This window comes from Ailuropoda melanoleuca, chromosome 8 (assembly GCF_002007445.2).
Source record: "Ailuropoda melanoleuca isolate Jingjing chromosome 8, ASM200744v2, whole genome shotgun sequence".
Classification (NCBI taxonomy): domain Eukaryota; kingdom Metazoa; phylum Chordata; class Mammalia; order Carnivora; family Ursidae; genus Ailuropoda; species Ailuropoda melanoleuca.
The window spans coordinates 111,135,134-111,156,190 of record NC_048225.1 but is presented as its reverse complement, the minus strand read 5'-3'; the positions used below and the strand labels follow the sequence as shown (position 1 = coordinate 111,156,190).

At 34.7% G+C, this 21,057-nt stretch overlaps 1 pseudogene; it reads right to left on the bottom strand.

Moving 5' to 3' along the window:
- Nucleotides 1-20,450: 20,450 nt before the first annotated feature.
- LOC109490628 lies at nt 20,451-20,819 on the bottom strand (annotated as a pseudogene).
- Between the last annotated feature and the right edge of the window lie 238 nt (nt 20,820-21,057).

The window sequence follows — 21,057 nt, the reverse complement described above, 5'->3', positions numbered from 1 at the left end:
GTGTAAGTGAAGAGTGGTAATGGTTGGCCTTTCTGCAGCCCACTGTTGTTGATAAGGGATATCATAGTAATCTGAGAGATTTTGCAATGATTATATTTACCCATAAACACATTTATTGAAGATTGCTTTTACTTTTTCTAAATAAATCTAAAATAATGTATTGATTTTGGGGGAGATAGTAAGACAGGACAATAAAAGGAATATAATCTATTTTATTAGTACTGAGCAGATCTTTATGGCCTTCCAAAGAATATGAATAAATAGGTCACTAGGGGGTCTTCTATCCATGTATGAATTTTACCTTCTTTAAAGTCTCTTTATTCTAACCTTTGCTAACTTTAGAATAAGTATGCAAATAAAGAATAGAAAATGAGTAGTTAATAAGCATTATGAATATGTATTTATTCATTAATGTATTCATGAATGAATAAGCATTTAATGCTTATGTAAAAAATATATAAGATGGTGTTCTGTTTACTATAAAGCAATATTTTAAAGTTAATTATTTTTAAATCTATATGTTTTTCTCTTTGTTCTGCTATATATTCATTCAATCTTTAAAAAAAGAAATACTGTGTGTTTGTAAGTTTTCAGGCTATGAGATATGAAGGACACTGCCAACATCTTCCTGATTTTCAAACAGGGAAAATTTGCTATATGAGACTATCAGAACCAATGCCCACAGAAAACACTTAACTACACAGAACTGCTTTTTAGTATCAATCTACATAAAAGGTTTTTTTTTAAGTACTACTAGAACCAAACAAATAATAAATTTTTGATGAATGAATTTACAAATATATGAATAAGTGTATGAGTACATGAATGAAGAAAAACTTGAAAAAAATTCTATGTTCTAGCCTTTCTTCTTAATACAAGCTTTTTTGTTGTTGTTCTTTTTAAACTTAAGGCAGCAAATAATACTACTTAATCTTTAGTACTAAAGTATTTTAAATATACATACCTGGTCTTTTAACAAAACTCGTGCTTAAATTCTGATTAGTAACTGATGGATCAGGAATTGACTCTGGGATTTAGACAAGACAATGATAAATTGGTCAAATCAATAAATCTATTGGTATAGCCATGTGCAGTGAGAGGATTTAGTTATTTTCATAAGCAACACATCAAAAACACTATTATTTTTTTAATCTCCAAAATGTGGGCCTTTGAGCAGACACACAACATCCATGTGTTTTACACGATGGCATTAGCTGTAATAGTCATTTATCTTGCAGAGAAATAGAACTTGCACTGTGTGCTACAAAATATGGAGCAGCTGCTTCAACAGATATCTTGGTTGTCAAATATGACGGTCCATGTATAGAAAAGCTATATTCCAGCACAAAGCAAAGGCAAAAAAAAAAAAAAAAAAAAAAAGCTTAAAATATAGAATTAAAATTAGGTACAAGAGGATTTTTTCAGCTGGAAATGCCAACTATACAACATACATACTTATGTCAGTAAATATACACTGGCACACAACATTTCACCTGTTTCCTTTCAATATATAACTTTATTTGAAGTCTGTGATAGAAAATACCACATAATTTGTAAATTCCTGTTTAAATTGATATTCTGTATTTAAATACTGTCTTTCCCATAGCCACATCTCAGCAATATATACAAATTGGCAAATCAGTTGTATCTGAATTTGAAACAGTAAATCCTTACTCTTGTATAATTTACTACTTTGTAATGTTAGGTGATTAAGCAAGTTTACTTTGGGATTCTCCTTAAATAATGAGTGCTTGACAAGAGAATTATCAGGTTTAGCAAAATTCCAAACTATTTTTAAGGCTCTGGAAGGAACTCTTTTACTATATATACATAATAATTATACATAAAATCCCCACTTACATTTCAGGTTTAATCTGTTGTAATATATTGGCCTTTTATTCTTGGCACTTGATTTATTGTATAGAACTATGATAATTACATCCCTTTTTGTGCATTTGGTAAAATTTTAAGATCTAATGTGTAGAACAGATCTTTTTCCTCAAATATTAAATCTTGATTATGTTGTCATGAAGGGTCTAGGATTTGTTCTCCTTGCAAGATAACAGGTCTGCTTCCCTTTTAAGTTTGTTTGCTATATAAACATCTTTGGAATTCTAGTCTATAATAAAAGCTGTTGGTGCCTCTGCATACAAGATGTGCAAAAATGTTAGAACCATGAAGAATTATGTCCCAACACAGCTTTTACCTTTTGCATACTAAAGTTTAATCCACTTATGGCTTTAGAACATTTGGACTAGTTATTTGTATCAATCATTTATTGCTGCAGTGACCTAGAGTAACCTTCATCTTATTTTTTTTTAAAATTTATTATTATTATTGTTGTTGTTATTATTATTTTGGGGGAAGGGAGGGACAGAGGAAGCAAAAGAGAGAGAATCCTAAGCAGGCTCCATGCCCAGCACAGAGCCTGATGCAGAGCTCAATCCCATAGCCCCTAGATCATGAATTGGGCCAAAATCAAGAATTGGGTATTCAACCAACTGAGCAACCAGTAGCTCCAAGAGGAGCGACCATTTTAAACTCAATATCTTAAAATAGCAAGTGTTTACTGCTTGATCCTGTGCCTACAAGGCAACTGCTGCACTTTGGCTGATCAAGGTTGGCTTGGTGCTTTCGGCTGGGAATCAGGGTTAAACTCTTTTCCACGTGCCTCAGTCTGAGTCCCAGGCTGAAGTAACAGCAATTGTCTGGGGGACGCTTTTCTCATTATTAATGGCCAAAACCCAAAAGCTGGCCAAATCGTTGGAGTGCACTTTGATCCTTTGCTCACATCATTTATCTCTCATACTGTTATCCAAAGCAAGTCACATAGCCAATCCCAGAGTTCCTTGGGCAGGAAAATCTGTTTTTCTCCAAAACAGAGGGGAAGTTGTAAAACTATTTTTTTTTAAGGATTTTATTTATTTATTTGACAGAGAGAAAGAGACAGGCAGCAAGAGAGGGAACACTAGCAGGGGGAGTGGGAGAGGAAGAAGCAGGCTCCCAGCAGAGCAGGGAGCCTGTTGCAGGGCTCGACCCCAGGACCCTGGGATCACACCCTGAGCCAAAGGCAGATGGATGCTTAACGACTGAGCCACCCAGGCACCCCTGAAAAACTATTCGTTGTACAATACTCCAATCAACATTATTCAAAGTTGTTTCTCATTCTCAATGAATAAGATTCAACTTTTCATCTGCTAATTATCCATGGCAAAAATAGAAAGAAATAATTAAAAGTTTGATAACACTTGCTGACCAACTGAATTAAGAGCCAATCATGTTTGGAGTAATTTATAAGAATAGTAATTGTGTACATGATTTTGCAGTTTTGAAATATTTTATTTATAATACTTCATGGACTACCCCAAACAACAATGGAGATGGAAGAAATGACATTGATAGCCCTCATTTTTCCAACTAGGATGCTAAAGTTTGAGAGGTTATATAACAGGGCTAAACCATGCAAACCTGGGGCTCAAGCTCTCATATTCAGGACCACGCTGAATAATTAACCCTAAAGAATTTACCAGCATGTCATTAATTAAAAACTTTGTCTTATATTAAAACAGTATGTTCAACTCTAAGACACCTTGTTAATCTGGTTGGTTAAGCATAGAGCTAGTATTCTTTTGTAAAAAATCTGGAGTTCAGAATACATCATAGCTTTTTATTGACCTTACACTGATTTATTAATGTTTTACATGAGTCAAATGACTTTAGGGTACTTTGTTTCAAGTTTTTATTTAAATTCTAATTAGTTGACATATAGTAGAGTGAATTTAGTGATTCATCACTTACATGTAATACCCAGTGTTCATCACAAGTGCCCTCCTTAATTCCTTAATACTTTAGGGTATTTTTAATCTTAAATTCGTTTTCATTGTCACTCTTCCCTGTATTTATTTACTTATTTTTAATGGGTCATTATATCTCTTTATAAATCAAATATAACAGAGATGCTTTCTCAAAGAGAGATTGCACGAAAATCTTAACTTCAAGGAAGTTCATGCAATTAAGCTTTAAACTCTGTGATAATGTCAATTGCCTGCAGCTTACCTTGCCTTCTACAATATCCTGGAATCCCTAGCACCCACCATGCATAACCCTCATCACAAAACAGTAATTTATTCTGTGTAGTTTTCTGCAGTAAAGCTTTCAATTTATGCAGAATTGTGAAATACAACATAAATGCCTAGTCATTTCTCTGTGTACATATAATTCAAATTATATTGCAGGATAGCTTTTTCTTAATTAAGGGGAGGAGCACTGCATACTTTGTCAAGTAAACTCTCATTTTTTCTAAATGTTCATTATGATAGATTTATGCCCTATTCACATCCTTTCCCCCAGATTTTTTTTTGTCTCTAGTTGTTGTCCAATCTTTATATTCCTTTGTTTTGCATTTTAAGGTGCTTCATCAGGTTTGAAGATTTTTTCATTAAGTTTTATTAAGCTCATTATGTTGAGAGACTAAGTGCCTCTTGACACACACAAAAAGAATAAGAGACACAGAAATACTTTACTGAGAGACCAGAAAACCTATTATCATTACTGTCCATTCAATAATTTTAGATTTTCATAGTGAAACAGAAATTAAAATCATACATGAGGAGTCTAAATAATTTGTCTATTTGACTAAACAATTTGCAAAAAAAAAATGTTTAATTTGATTAATTTGGCCAAGCACATGACTTACTTCATTTGTATATTCTTTTTTAAATTTATGTTTTCGTTAGTATCAGATAGGTACCTGGATCTGGACAACTGCCCAATTCAGTCTCGTTTGGACACTTTGTGACACTGGGATAGAATTCCAATCCATAGCTCATCTCATTCATCCACTGAAGCTGTGTAAATACTGTGTATATTCTCCTCCTTCTTCTGTCCACTTTCTTCAATATTGCCTCTGAATTCAGGAATGTTATGCTTCCGATTTTATCTAAATCTAAGACATTTTTCTATGAATTATGGTAGGTACTAACTCTATACTTATTTCTAAAATTTGTTTCTCTCTAAAAACTAATGTCCCTTTGCATTTCTCAATTTTTTTTTATTTTAAACATTGGTATTTATCAATTGTCTGTCAGCTTAAAATTTAATTTTAGAAAAAAAAGAATATATGAGGTCAGAAAAAGACCAGATGAAATCTTTTAAGGACTATATATTATTCTAATAAAGTGACATGGATGGAGTGTTGGTTATTTTAGATCCAGTGGACCCATTTCATTCTGAGCTACAGAACCCTAGATGTTCCCATTTGGTTCTGGATCATCAGACTTTGAAGTGCCTCTGGGATAATGGCCTAATTCTGGGCTCAAACAGATTTGACACACCATCAGAGTCTAGGAAAATGCAATTGTTTCTGGCAAGAACACTCCTTTAGGGGGAAAACAAAAAACAAAAAACAACAACAACAACAAAAAATACACACATATACACATGCTGCAATTGGAACACCTGAAACAAAGTTTAAGTCTTAACCTTTTATTTAAAAAAAAATTATTAAAAAACACTCAAGAACTAGCTGATATCAAACCAGCAGCAGAATGGCATTGGTTTATTAGTTACAAATCTCTTAAAACATTGTTACAATGTAATATATGTTTGTCTTAGCTTAAATGTTTAATAAATTTTAGGGACACCTGGGTGGCTCAGTCGATTAAGTGTCTGCCTTTGTCTCAGGTCATGATCTCAGGGTGCTGGGATCCAGCCCCATGTCCCGCTCCCTGTTCTGCTTCTCCCTCTGCCTCTGTCCCTACCCCCAACTCATGCACTGTCTTTCTCAAATAAATAAATAAAATCTTAAAAAGAAGTATTAAAAAATGTTTAATGAGTTTTAGGGTATGTAAATTTAGAATATAGCTCTGCAAATTACTGTGGTTTATACTACTTTTAAATTCTCAAAAATTTGGAGCTTACATTAACTGTTTCAATAAAGTAGAATACAACTTATTACCAACTTCATACCCTTATGTTTTCAAAGACCCAAACTCATGAAAAAAATAGATTAATTTCCTTTTACTGTCCACATCACCAACATTTTTAAAAGGAGTTCTACATAGAAAACTTTTAATTGGTGAATAAATGTTAAAATATAGCCCAAATATATCTAGTTATTTATCCATCATATAAATAAATTATTTAGATTGCAAAAAAGTATAACAACAATTTAATGGTCTTACCTTAATAATATTTAAAAGAAACTAAACTATGACTTATGCACTGGATACATACGGTGGTATGTGATATTTATCTACAGATTGCTAGTAAAGAATGTGTGGCCAAGACAGCTGAACAAACACCAGAAGTCCCACCTCACTCTCCACATACGTAGAAATGCAGGATACATTCAATAAATTTACTTTTGGAAGAATTAATGCAAGAAAGAAAATTTCTGGTTATCAAAAATTAATAGCTGGCCCACACCATTATTATCAGAAGTTGTCATGTTTTATCTGGCAGGGACAAAGTTCAGATGTGCCATTGATGGCTGTGATGACTATCATAGAAACTGCAGTCTAGGTCACAGGAATTGAGCTCAAGTATTTGGGTAGGAGCCAGAAGGGATCTATTATACCCATGAAAGAAAACTTGAAAATAGCTGCCTATTCTCCTAGCATCATTGCAAGAGGTTAGTCTGTGGTCGAAAGAATTTACCTGTGAGAAATTACAAACCCAGACTGTATCTCAAAACAGTTGAGGTACATGAGAAAATTAATATCATCCCAAGATAAGGAGGGACCAAAGAAAAATGACAATCAAGAAAGAAAACGAGATAATAAAGTAAAATAAAAGATATAACCAATGGTTATGTTGAAAATATCCCAGCAGGTTTAAAATGTAAATAGATAAAAAATACGAAAATAAAAATACAGAATTAGCAATATAGAATTGGTGAATATTTTAATGATCAACCTAGAATAGAGAATATTTTGAAATGCGAAAAATACAATATATTATGAAAATTTTAGGAAAGGTAGGTAACTGAGGAAGTAAAAATTTGAAACATTTAAATATTTACCTTTATTTAAAACTATAATTTATATTCACATATTAATTCACCATTCATTTATTCTATGTATACAATACATACAGTTATTAACAGGTGTGGCTAGCATTAATACAATAAGGTTTTCTTCTGATTTATGTACAAAACCTTTAAATTGTAAAAACAAGGCTATGGTTTAAAATACAGTAGATATTATACACATATATTAACATTTTTTCCAAAACTCTATTTTTCTTATATTTAAATATATTAGCAATCTATATCATATATTTTTATGTAATGTAAGGAGGAAGTCAACTTTTTTCCAGATGGGTCACTATTTGTTTTTTAAGCAAATATAATTTTCTCATTGAATTATAAAGAAAACTTTTGTTACATATCAAATTCACAGATAGAAACCTATGATTGGTAGTATAAGAAACCTAGAAAATTCAGAAGGTAAAGGAAAACATAATTTCTATCCAAAAGCATTATGTGGAAAAATAAAAAAATAAACATGGAAATCAAAATGACTGGAAAACTATAAAACATATATTAAAGATAAAGAGTTTCTCTCTAATATATAGAAATTACTTCTACCAATTGTTAAGAAAAGACAATAATGCCAAAAGAAAAGTGATCTAATGAGATTTGACTAGACAATTTGCAAAAAAACAATGGCAACAAACACATTTAAAGAAGCTCTCAACATCTCCGTTTGTCAGAAATTTTCAATATATATTAAAATTAGAATTTTACATATACAAAAGCCAAACAATTTTAATTCTGGAGGTCCATATCAAAAAATGAACTATACCATTACCATAATTCAAGGATGATAGATACAAGATTTAGGCAAAGATAACTTACACCCATTAAAATGAGACCGATTTTTGTCTAGTAAATGGTAAGCATTTTCATGTTACATTGTATATTGAGAAAAAAATAAGTTTTATTCGGGATGATCCAATATTTGTAAAATAAAAAGAAACAATCCCTTATTTGTGTGTGTGTGTGTGTAAGGGCATCACTACTTAGAGTAATAGATGGAAAAGAGAGATTGGCAAGAAACAGAAAAAACAGATTGCAGCAAATGTGAGAGCAAAGCTGGATTAATTTTAACTGAAGATAATATCAAAATATTTTTAAGAAATATGTAAACATTGAATATGTACATTGGCAAGAATAACAAGTTGAGTTAGACAAGAATGTCTGATGTAGTTCTGTGAGTGTAGTCTTGGATTTTCATCGCCTTACTGTACTGTCTACAATAAACTATTACTTTTATTTTAAAAAGTCACATTATTTCTCATCTTATGCATAGAACACATACTCGAACATCTTGTTAAATAATTACATCTGTTCAATATAGCCATAAAAGTTATCTAACAGAGTGTATTAGCCTTCAAGTACAGTCCAATTCCAATAGTCATTTTGGGAAAAACAGTTCCATTGTTTTCTCAGCCTGATAAAGATATTCATTTGAGTAGTCTGCTAGGATAGATATCATAAAAAAATCGATTTTAGCTGTTTCATCTTGGCAGTGGTCTAGGATTTCACTTACTTCATTTGTAATTCTAAGATATCTACAAGATATCACTTGATATTCAAAATGCTATAAAAATGTGTATCAAGGAAAAAAATATAGATTTCAGACATGTCTGTATTCTCAGTAATATATAACTACTCATTACAATGAACTGGTTTTGAACCCAGTCACCACATCAACAAAATGATATAATCATATTAATTGTTAAGTTAGCTTTTACCTTTATACAGTTATGATTTCTTTAACATTTATGCTTTATTGAATTTGATTTTTTCAATTACAAAATAGTATTGCAAAGTTTTGTATAAATTTCACTGAGTGTGAAAAATAAATGGATACTGTATTTCTGGAAGCCATTTTTTTCCCCATATATCTTAAAAGATTGATAATATGCCATGCAGTCATTTTATTGGATATTCTTAGGTCTAGAAACATTGAATAAACTTGTTTTAAAAATAATGTTAGTTGAAAACAAATAATATGCTTTTTAAAAAATTTCAGTTCAAATATCTCTAAATTCAAAGCAATGAATCTAATAGTTAATTTGAAAGAAGTAAATAAATATATAGCTGTCTAAAAATGAGGAAATATGGGAGAAATAGAGTAAAATTTCAAGTATGCTATCTGGGTGGGATAATATTAAAATAGTGCACTCTGTTAAACATTTAGCAATTGTTTTATCAAATTGATTTTTTTCAATTTTATGAAATCTTTATTTCCATTACCTAACTCCCAGATCATATATCACGTGCATTTCTACCTGCTATCTACACTAATTTGGTCTTTACAGTGCCAACCTCTTAACCTAACAATCTTCTCTAGTGCTTTTATGCCCCGAAATTCTGTAACTTTGCAAATTAGGCACACAGCATCTGCAATCCGTTCAAAAGCTGTTATATATAATTCTCATTATTTTGATGTAAAATTTAAGAAAATCATAGGACAGAGATTTTAACTTCTAAAAAGTGGCTTCAGGGGCGCCTGGGTGGCGTAGTCGTTAAACGTCTGCCTTTGGCTCAGAGCGTTATCCGGGTGCTCTGGGATCGAACCCCACATCAGGCTCCTCCGCTAAGAGCCTGCATCTTCCTCTCCCACTCCCCCTGCTTGTTCCCTCTCTCGCTGGCTGTCTCTCTCTGTCAAATAAATAAATAAAATCTTTAAAAAATAAATAAATGAATAAATAAATAAAAAATTGGCTTCATCCCCAGATCTCAGACCTATTCTGTTTCACAAATGTCTATCATCATTATATTACAGATATATAAGGATATTGTTAGTAATCAACCCCTCCCAACTTATCCCTCAAAGTAATTCCATCCAGTTACCAGTTGAAGCAGTTGATGGATGAAAACTGACGAATTTAAAAAAAAAAAAAAAGGAGAAAAAGGAAACACAGTGAGAGAAAGAAAGAATAGGGAAATCAGATGAAAGACATTATCAACAAAAAAAGAATTAAATTCCCAACCCTTTCATGTTGTGCATCTGAACATTGTAAAAGTTTTCCAAGTGTGCAGCACACCAAGGCAGAAAAATTGCTATGCAATTTCGGAACACTGGAGATAAAGACTTACAAGCCGGAGAAAGAGAGAGAATATTCCCTAATTGCTAAGCTTATGGGAACCCCACAAATCCTGTATAATCAAGCATCATGATATAAGTGCACATTTTGTTGGTACAAATTTCCTCTGAAAACATTTCAACTTTGATCAAATACATGTAGTTGTAGAGATAGAATTCTTCGCATTTGATATAAACTGCCCAGATAGAAGTCATTCCTGAACAAACTAGCATGGAGGATCTGCAAAACCTGTACCTATGGACAGAACATCTGGACACAAATTAGTAGAAAAATGGGATTTAAAATTATTACTAGAAATCCATGGCTTGGTGATTGAGTCTGGGGAGGCATGTGCGTGAATCTGCTTGTGCATCTGTATATGTGTTTCAATGGTTTCTAACCCAATACCATTACTGTTTGATACTATGACTTCATTGATTCTTAGTAAATCATTTAGTGATCGTTACAAAGTCCCATGTTGCACAGCTTTTTCACATATTGTCAAATGCATCATAAAACCTGAGAAGATTTAATACTTGGCGCCCAGATAAATTTTTAAAAATAGTTTTTAAAAAATAATAAAAAGTTTTTAAAAATATTTATTCTGCTGGGGTGCCTGGCTGGCTCAGTTGGTAGCGTGCACAACTTTTGATCTTAGGGTGGTAAGTTTAAGCCCCTCATTGGGTGTAGGGGCTACTTAAAAATAAAATTGAAAAAAAATTTATTCTGCCTTAACTTATTGGAAGTAATGTCCATTCAAGCAAGGAGCATTTCTGGTGTGTTTAAATAATTAATCAGTTTTGAAATCTAGTTTATGTCTTTGTTTAAGTAAGCAGGAGGAAGACAAAATTGTATTATACTATGTGGGAAACATTATGTTATGTTGAGATTCCATTGCTGTGTCAGGGCTCTAAATAATTGGCTACCTTAGGTCGTATAGATCATCCTTGGTGGGCTTTGTGTGTAATTGGTGGTCTGTTCTCTTGGGACAAAACATTGATGGTGATTGCTTAACTATCTTGCCTTGCTGATGAAGCTTTTCACCTCAGTTCTGACTGGTGTTGCTAAACTTCAAAGACCGATCTGAGTTCTTCAGCTTTGCATTCTCCTCACCTCATGCTTCAGAGAACCTGGCAGGTGCATAAAATATGCCCCTTGGCTACCCCTATTCTTTCACCAAGGGTTATTTATGAGTTCATGTATCTTTTGAAACTGATATATACCATGGGGAACAAGAAAGGTGCTAGATTAAGTCTTAATTCTGCCTCACACATTACATAGTTCTTTCTAATTTAATTCTGGCTAGGCCCATATTGACCTAGGAGAGAAGCACATAACCTCCAAAATCTATGTCAAGGTATGAAAAGATAGGTCCTGTATTAGTTGCCAGGGCTGCCATAAAGTGGTGCTATGGACTGGACCTCATAAAAGCAGAGTGTAATTGTGGTTGCCAGGGCCTGGGACTTGGGATAATGCGAGAGATGTTAGTCAAAGGGTACATGTTTATTTATGTAGAATAAATAAATTCTGGAGATATAATATGCTGCGTGGTAATTATTGTTTACAATACTGTATTGATACTTCAAATTTGCTGAGAGTAAATCCCTCTGTTTGAACCACCAAGGGAAAAAAGTACCTATGTGAGCTGATGAATATGTTAATTAGGTTGATTGTGGGACTCATTTCACAGTGTATATGTGCATCACACTTCATGTTCTGCACCTTAAATACACACAGTGTCTACTTGTGTCAGAAAGTTGAAGTTTTGAAATTTATTTAAAGAAGCCGAATCATTTACCTAAAATTAGTTTAGAATTTAGTTCTACTCAATTGTTTCATTATTTCAACCAGTGACAATTGCCATTCAATTTACCTCGCTCTATTTTACTCTTATTCCTACTGGAATCCCCTTTGAAATTTCCTGGCCATTGAAACACAGCCCCAGGATTCCCTAAGCAATAGTAATTCAGATGTCAATACTACAGACTTTGAAACATCAGTTTCATTGGCTTGAAAAAGGTGATTTATTTAGCTCGCTTTCTAGCAACTTTGAACATTCAATAAGTGCTAAAAATCTGCAAATAACAATATATTTCTCCATGCTGACCCTTCAAGTGTTTTCTAACTCAATAAGGTTAAAAAGTAGCTTCCTCACCCCACATTTCAAGCTTGAATAGGAAATATTGGTTATTAGATGGTTAAAAAAACCAAGAGGAATTCTTTTTATCTGTAGAGTTATGAATATGTTTTGATCATATTGGTTTATGTAAAAATCAATGTAAAGTTTTCAACAGATGTCCATCCACTTGATGGTATAACATTTTGCTTGGCTTAAAAATAATAAGCAACGTGTATCAAATGAAAATGAGCAATCTGGTTTCCGTGGTTCCTTTTACAGTCGAGTTATTTAACAGAATTTAGAAACAAGTGAACTTAGGAAACAGAAAACTTCTGAAGCAAGTAACAAAAATATTTTCCATTTCCACATTGTATTTGAATAGAACATGCAACCCACACTGGGAATTTGGTGTTGGTTTTGTGAAGACAAAATTTGTATTATACCTCTGAGAAAACAAATTCAATCATTTTTTCCCAAATGGAATCCATTTGCAAATATACTATCATGAAATTTTTATTAGGAAAGTTTTGCACATTCTCATATTTTACAAAATAATTGATGTGTATCGTCAAAGTTTGTCTAGGGCTAAATCTGATGCAAGCCCTTCATTAATTCTTTCTGTTTCCTTATAATTTTTTTCTCTTCCACTCAGTCTGCTCATTTCAATGAGAAAGGATTTCCTTAGGACAGCCTGAAGATTGTTCTATTAACAATTAAGTTAAGAATCACCTAAAATATACTTTAATCATAATAAAATCCAACCCTGGCTTTTAACAGCATTAATTCTGGTTCAACATTTTTGTTCTCAGGATCATTCAGAATATAGCTCTCTGTGTCCACTTGTATTTCAATGATTTCCTTCATTCCTAATTTTATTATTTTGCACTTCAAAATTATGCTGCTGTCTTGTAACTAAACTGGCAATGTTTGTGTTGGCAGTCTTAACTCCACCAAACTCTTAGTTTCCTTTTTCTTCATAGTGTTCCCTCATTCTTGCCATTAGTTCCTTATTTTAGCATGTACACATGACCATGGGCTTTCCAGTCTAAACTACAATGGTACGATAGCAATTTTACCATGATCCTCCTACATATGAGAAACATTCCATTCCTTCCTAAGGAGTCCTTAAGAGCTAAATTTTCCTCCTCATACTCTGTTTTCAGTGTTTTCCCAAAAGGTTGAAAAATAGGGAGGCTATGCCAGGGAAACCAAAGACCAGGAAAAGCATTAACATTGGTACATGAGCTAACTTATGTTGGACGATATTAGGAAGCTAGTATAGACTGACCTTTAGCCAGATAACACAGCCACACTTCTTTAAGAAGAAACTACACTTTCTAACCTTGACTTTCTCATTTCCCATCCCCTTTGAAAATAACTAAGAGCATCCCTCCATCAGATTCTGCCTTAGAATTTCTCTAGCTAAGGTCATTACCTTTGGCAATCTTTGTTCTAGCAGCCATTCATGGCCTATAACTCTACTGAGCACTCTCTTATTTGTTGATTTGTAGGAAGAAACCAAGTTTTCCCATTGTTCAAATTATTTGTTACCATTTCTTGTTCCCTCTACCAGCTTCTTTTTTTGTTATGTATTTGTTTAGAGTTCCACCTGTGATACATTGATAATAATGAATATTCATCTTGTAATAGTTTGTGTTCCTTATAGAATTTCAAGGGAAAGTTTTGTAGAAATTTTAATTTCAGCATACCTAAACCAGACTCCTTATCTTTTTTGCCAAACTTGCTCCTACTGCCACATTGCCTATCTTGTTGATGATACACACCCTTTTGATCAGACAGTCCAAGAAAGACAGTTGGAATTAAATCTATACTTTCAATTCCTCATCACTAATTTCACTCCGCTTGCCCACATGAATCACTTTTTTTTTAAATGTCAAATGTAACTTGATGCCTATGATTATTTTCATATGGTATTTCTTACACTATTTACCACTCACACAGCTAGAAAATTCCTGTTGAGCCTTCAAATCACAGGTCACAGGTTGGATATTTTCTTTTCTGAGACCCTTGTTATTCAACGCTCCATTTTTTACTTTAATGCCACTATTCGTCAAGTCTTTGCATCTATCATTGCACAGATTATATTGTGTTACGGTTTGAGTTTATATTCATTTCCTTGATTAGTTTTTAGGCCATTTGAGGGATAGAACTATGTCATTTCACCCTTGTGTCACCTACTTTAATCACAGGGCTTGACATATATAGACTTTTTAAAACACTTGGGTAGTGACTGCAGATAATATAGGTAACCCCACACCTTCTTTCCCCATGGAAACGATGACTTAACAATGCATGGACCAACTGACATGTGAGATATACAGAAAGCAGTTAGTTTACCACACCTAAAGGGAGGCACAGCCAAGAAGATCTGCACTGAATCTAGTAGTAATATTTGCAGTATTTACTGGCCACGCCCCTTCCTCTGGCACGGTAATAATGCACAATCAGGAGAAAACTCCCTATTTCTGACTTCTCTCTGAGGAAAGAAAAAGAGGAATGGCACATACAACCTGATGGGGTTTTGGAATATAGGTGAGGTTTGGTGGGGTGACGTCTAGAGTCGATGGCCAAGAAAGAATTCTTGAGACATCTCTGGTGCAAAAAGGTGGTTTTATTAAAGCAGGGGGGGGGAGCGGGGGGTGGGTGGGAGTGGTGGGATGGACAGGACCCATGGGCAGAAAAAAGCTGCTGCCCCGGGGTTTGTGAGGTGTGGCTGATTATGTATTGTGGGGCTGGGGGAATTAAGGAAAAGGGAGGTTTCAAAAGGATTGTTGTATGTTAAAGAAGACTCACAGGATACTGGAGTCCTTACCATTGTCAGGTTAAGGTTGTCTTTCCCTCTAGCAAGGTATTAACAGTGAGATAGTTGGGAACTTCCTGGAGGAACACTATAATCTGCCCACTTCAAGTATCTGTCAATGGGCTGCAGGTTATAAGGACATTTAATTGTATCTACATTCCCTTCTGGAAGGTAGGCCATTGATAGACATGCTTTGCTCCTGGGGTGCCTGGGTGGCTTGGTCAGTTAAGCATCTGCCTTCAGCTCAGGTCATAATCCCAGGGTCCTAGGATCGAGCCCCACATTGGGCTCCCTGCTCAGCAGGGAGCCTGCTTCTCCATCTCCCTCTGCCTGCTGCTCCCCCTGCTTATACTCTCTGTCTCTGTGTCAAATAAATAAATAAAATCCTAAAAAAAAAGAAAAGAAAAGGAACGCTTTGTTCTTGTACATTTCTAAGACTTTTATAAACTGAGGGAGACTCGTGTCTTGCAGGATTGTAATCTCTATATGTTAAATATTTGTTTTTCCTTCAGGACAGCCAGGAGTGCCTGAGCAATGTCAAATATATCCCATGGGGGGGGGGGCTTGTAGGGTGTCAAGTTCTGCCTGTCCTCAGCTAACCTTCTGCTCCCTTATCTCACCCCATGTTCTTTTTTTTGGGAGAGGCTGCATGAGGGTTGGTTTCTGTCTTGCCTCAATCTAAATGCTGACAGGAATGGGCACCAGCTTGGAGGTCACAAAGAATAAAGGACATTACCCTGGCTTGGTCTAGCACCAGAGCGTTTGCAGAGAGTTACTACAGATAGACACTAGGGGAAGCTCCAGGACCATGGCTTGTTCCAACACCAGAGAGGCTTTAGTACCACAGACCCCCACTGAGTAGAAAGAGACACACCTGTTCAACTAGGAGATTACATGCACAAGTTCAGAGAAAATACATCACTAGAATAGGCTTGAGAAGTCTCTAGAATTTCTAGCCAGGCTGATTGGTGATGACACACAGAGAAAACAATGTAAAATCAGAGACAGAGATTAGAGGGATGTTTCTAGGTGCTCAAAGTGCTGGCAGCCACCAGATGCTGGAAGAGACAAGGAATGGGTTCTCCCCAAGAGTCTTCTCAGGGTGTATGGCCCGCTAGCACATTTTCAGCCCAGTAATGCTGATTTCTTCTGGGCTTCAGAAATGTAAGAAAATAAATATAAATTGTTTTAAGCCACGCTGTTTGTGGTAATTTTTTACAACAGCAACAGGAAATAATACAGTTACTAACTTCATGTGGATATGAGTTGTGCTTTGAATGCAAACATACAAATAAAAGCCATGGAATGAATGATGTTGACTAAGTTAAAAAAAAATAGCTGGGAAAAAAAGAAATTAAGAATTTAGGACCCAAGGGATATGGTTAGCATCTGGGAAAATAATTTGGTTATAGTTTTAAGTATGCAGTAATTTGCATATGGCTAAAGGAAAATTAATTTCCAGGGTTTTTATACTATCATGCGTAAACACTCAATTATTTAAAAAAAACACAAGTGCACGAAATGAAGTAATTGAAGTGAATGGATAATTAATACACATTAAAAATTTACTAAAATTGTTGTTATGTACCTAACAGAATGAGTCATTTATGGTCTCTAAACGTTTTATTTCTATTTCTTTCTTTGTTTTTGAAATAAAGAGAGATTAAGAATGAAGTTGCTAAAAGGATGTGTATAAATAAATATATCATATTGCAATTTTTTTTTAAGTAAGTGAAAGTATAGTACTTAAGAACATAGGATTTGGGACTAAAATGCCACTGTTTTAATTCTGGTTCTTTTATTTACCAGTTGGGTAAATTATTTTACCTTTCTGTGTCTTCTTTATTCAGTCTGCAAACTAGTGATCTAAATAGACTTCACTGGGTTGTTCTGTGAATTAAATGGATTGATATTTATACATTATTTAGAACTGTACCAGGCATTTAGTTCCTTAAAAATGTTAATATGGGTGCCTGGCTGTCTCAGTTGGTAGAGCATGCAACTCTTGATTTTGGGGTTATAAGTTCAGGTCTCATGTTGGATGTAGAGATTACTCTAAAAAATAAGCTCTTCCTATGTGTGTTAATAAACAAGACAAGACTTGAAGTACTCATCACTCTGAGCATAAGCTAAATTTATGATCTTTAAGACACCAATGATTTTAAGAAGTTTTGCCAATCTTATAATTGTCAGTCCATTCAGACTATTATAATAAAAATAGCATAGACTGGGTAGCTTAAACAATAAACATTTATTTCTCACAGATGTGGAAGCTGGGAAGGGCAAGATTGATTTGTTAGAAGATTCAGTGTCTTAGGACAGTCTGTGTATTGATGCCCTAGGTGACTATCTTCTTCCCGTGTCCTCACATGGTAGAAGGGGTGAGGGAGCTCTCTAGGGTCTCTTTTATAAGAGCACTAACCCCGTTCACGGGTTTAGTCATGGGTGGATCATGGGCTCCACTTTCGTGGTCTAATCACCAAAACACCACATCACCAAATACCATCACATTGGCAATAAGGTTTCAACATATGAATTTTGAGGGACACAAACATTTAGTCTATAGCAATAAAAAACTGCTAGTTTTGGAAAACTATGAGAAAAATAGATACTACCAGGTTAATGCTTCCTATTAGGAATGACATGTTTAAAAATGTTAACATAGAAAACAAATATTTAAAAGAGGAAATAGGGGCACCTAGCTGGCTCAGTCTTAACCCAAGGCTTACATCTTGAGTTATAAATTTGAGCTCCATGTTGGGTGTAGAAATTACTTAGAAATAAAATTTTTAAAAAAAAAACATTTTATTTACTTATTTGTCAGAGAGGGAGAGAGAGAGCGTGAGCAGGGGGAGCGGCAGGCAGAGAGAGAAGTAGGCTCCTGCTGAGCAAGGAGCCCGATGTGGGACTCAACCCCAGGACCCTGGAATCACCACATGAGCCAAAGGCAGATGCTCAACTGACTGAGCCACCCAGACATTCCTGGAAATGAAATCTTAAAAATAATAATAAGAAGAAAAGAAATACACTGATCAGGGTATGCATGCCTCTGGTCAGTTAAATGTCTGCTTTCAACCTAGGTCATGATCTCAGGGTTCTGGGAGCAAGCCCTGCTGGGGCCCCCTGCTCAGTGGGGAGTCTGCTTCTCCCTCTGCCCCTCTCTGCCCCTCTCTGCACCCCTCTGCCCTCTCTGGCCCTCCCTCTGCTCCTGGGTGCGCGCTCTCTCAAATTCAATCTTTAGAATGCATATAGGCAACTTTACTTCTGTTGGGACACTCTACCTTTGTAAATGGCAATGCACATGAAAAGCTTACAGCCTTCTTTTACATCTGTCTATTTTGATGACTTTTTTTACAACAAAAATTTCTGAATAGACTATTGAATCTGTTATGTGTTCATTTTAATGATTCTTCTTTTTGAAAGGTATCTTAACTCTAAATTTTATGTACACGTCTCTGTGATTCCTGTAATCAACATGACTACAGAAATTTTGAAGAATTTGATTTATTATACAAAGTGAATTAATCTGATGAATCATTCATTCATTGTATATTCTTTTTATTCCATCTCACCCTTAAGTCATCATGGACGATAAACATTATGGACGATAAGCATTATGGTTTTAGCAACTGTTGTATCGGCAAACTTAACTGTGGCTTTGTTACTGCAAATGCCAAATACGTCTGAATGTGACAGAAACCTTTGCCAGTGAAAAGTGGAATTAATTTTTCAGTCTCTCCGAACAACTGAGCAAATCACTGTGTTCAGTAATGTTCTAAAGGATGTCTACTCTTCCAAAATCAAAGGGTTTGGATCAACAGTGAAAATCAAACTTTCAAGCACTGAGAAGCACATATATTCCTTGTGACCAGAACATGTATTTGCATTTCCAAACTAAATGGCATTTGCTTTATGTGGACTGTCCTCCCCCACTGCCTTAATTTATTAAGATCCTACTCATATTTCAAGGCTCAGCTAGCAGCCATCACCACCATCAGTATTTTCCAACCATTTTCACCCAAAGAGAGCTTTACTATTTGAATTATTTGCTCATAAAATCATAGGAATTTTGAAGCTAAAAGAGAACTGAAAGCCCATGGAGATATAACTTTATATGGGAAGAACCCAGGTCCCAGAAGAATGAAGTGGCCTCTCCATCACAACAATATGCTTAGCACACACACCCAAAATTAAAGTGCCTGACTGTAATTTATTATTAAAATAGTAGTTTTTTCTTAGGAGCCCATGGAAATCAATCAGTTGCCACCACAGAGGTCAATGGTGTTTTTGAATGACCAGGGCTTAGCATGATACTTCAACCTGATTTCAACCAGTAGAGAAATCATTTTAATTTGTATTATATACATGGCTTTCAGTTAGAAGAAATTTGTTAAAAAATAAATAAACTACTACATTAAAACCTTGTTCTTTTCCATATATTTTTACATTGTTTTGCTATCGATCATCTCTATATCATCCATCCATCACCTGTTTGAGTAGATAAGAAAGAACATATGATCCTTGTTAACACAACTGTGATTCTACTGTGCTTGAAGGGCATGATAATACCTTACCTCATCCCCACCCTCCCAGTTTATTCACAACTGCCTAAACTATGTATTCAGTATGATTTCCGATATTAATGATAATGAGAGTAATAAAGTCAGTTGAAGTGGAAATAGTATGTAATTTTATATGTATCAACAGTTTGACATAACTGACATCAACATTAATTAATGAAATTAATGATTCATTAAACAAAATCAAATATCAAAGAAACATGTTTTTATCCAGCAGGGTACAATGAACATATGCTCAACCATATTAAAGCAGTTTAGGATCACTTCAGTAAATAACTTTCTACCAGTTTACCTATTCCACTTTAATTTATATCTCTAGAAATTAAATATAATGATAATGAAAATTCAACCGTATGGGTATTGAAATAAAGTGGAGGCAAATTTGCAAGATAATCTTTTAAAAATATATGTATGAAATGCTTGGCATCTGACAATGTGCTACAGCAAAGAAACTAAAAATTACAATAGCTTATATAAGATTTCTGTTTTAAATATCACATAATAATGAAAAAACAGGTTAGTTCAGGGATAATGGGTAGCTGTTTCATTCTCTTCACATGACTTCTATCTCTGGATCCATGGCTCATCCAGGATCTGACATAATTTTTATATCCCAGCAATTGCAGAAGGGATAAAAGTACAAGAACTATTTAACCACATCCCTATAAGAACATGCAGGGTCAGATTCCAAAGCCTAGGCAGATTCCAAGGACCCCTCACTTAGAAGGGTCTCATGCTTGGTTTAATGTACCACTGTCACCATCTTGAAATTATTATTTTTTTTAACAGATCTAGTCTTTTGATTTTTTTTATTACTCAAAAAAGCTTCATTTTTTTATTTAGCTTTCTAACTCTGTGCTTGTGCCTTCAACACTTGCACAATGATTTTCTGCTCCTCAATAAGGAAAGCACCCTTGATCCTGTCACGAACACGCTTAGCACACATGGAACCACCATAGGCCTTGCTGACATGTTTTTTTGTTTTAGGCAACCGCATAAGGACTTTAGGTCTCACAGCGTGAACTCCTTGAAGTCGGCCTGGGCACACGCCACATGCAGATTTTGGTGCTTTCCCAGCCTTCTTGGTATAAAGGTGAACAATTCTATTACCAGGGGTTCAGGACAGTCTAGTTTTGTTAGAGGCTGTATTGTAGGACAGCCTACGATGGTAAGTCAAATGCTGAACCATTCTGAATGCCTATGGACGCCGCCCCCCCCCCCATCTTGAAAGTCTTAAAAATTTTTAACAAAATCCTTGCATGTTCACTCTTCACTGAACCCTGCAAATTATCTAGCTGACCCTGAGAGAATGACCCAAACACACATTCCTTCTTTTCACCTTTTATTTGCCAGAATTTGGCTATATGACTGCAACTGGTTATAAGAATACCACGCCAGCTATAACTCAGGAGTTCTAATATTAAAAGAAGGAAGTAAAGAAT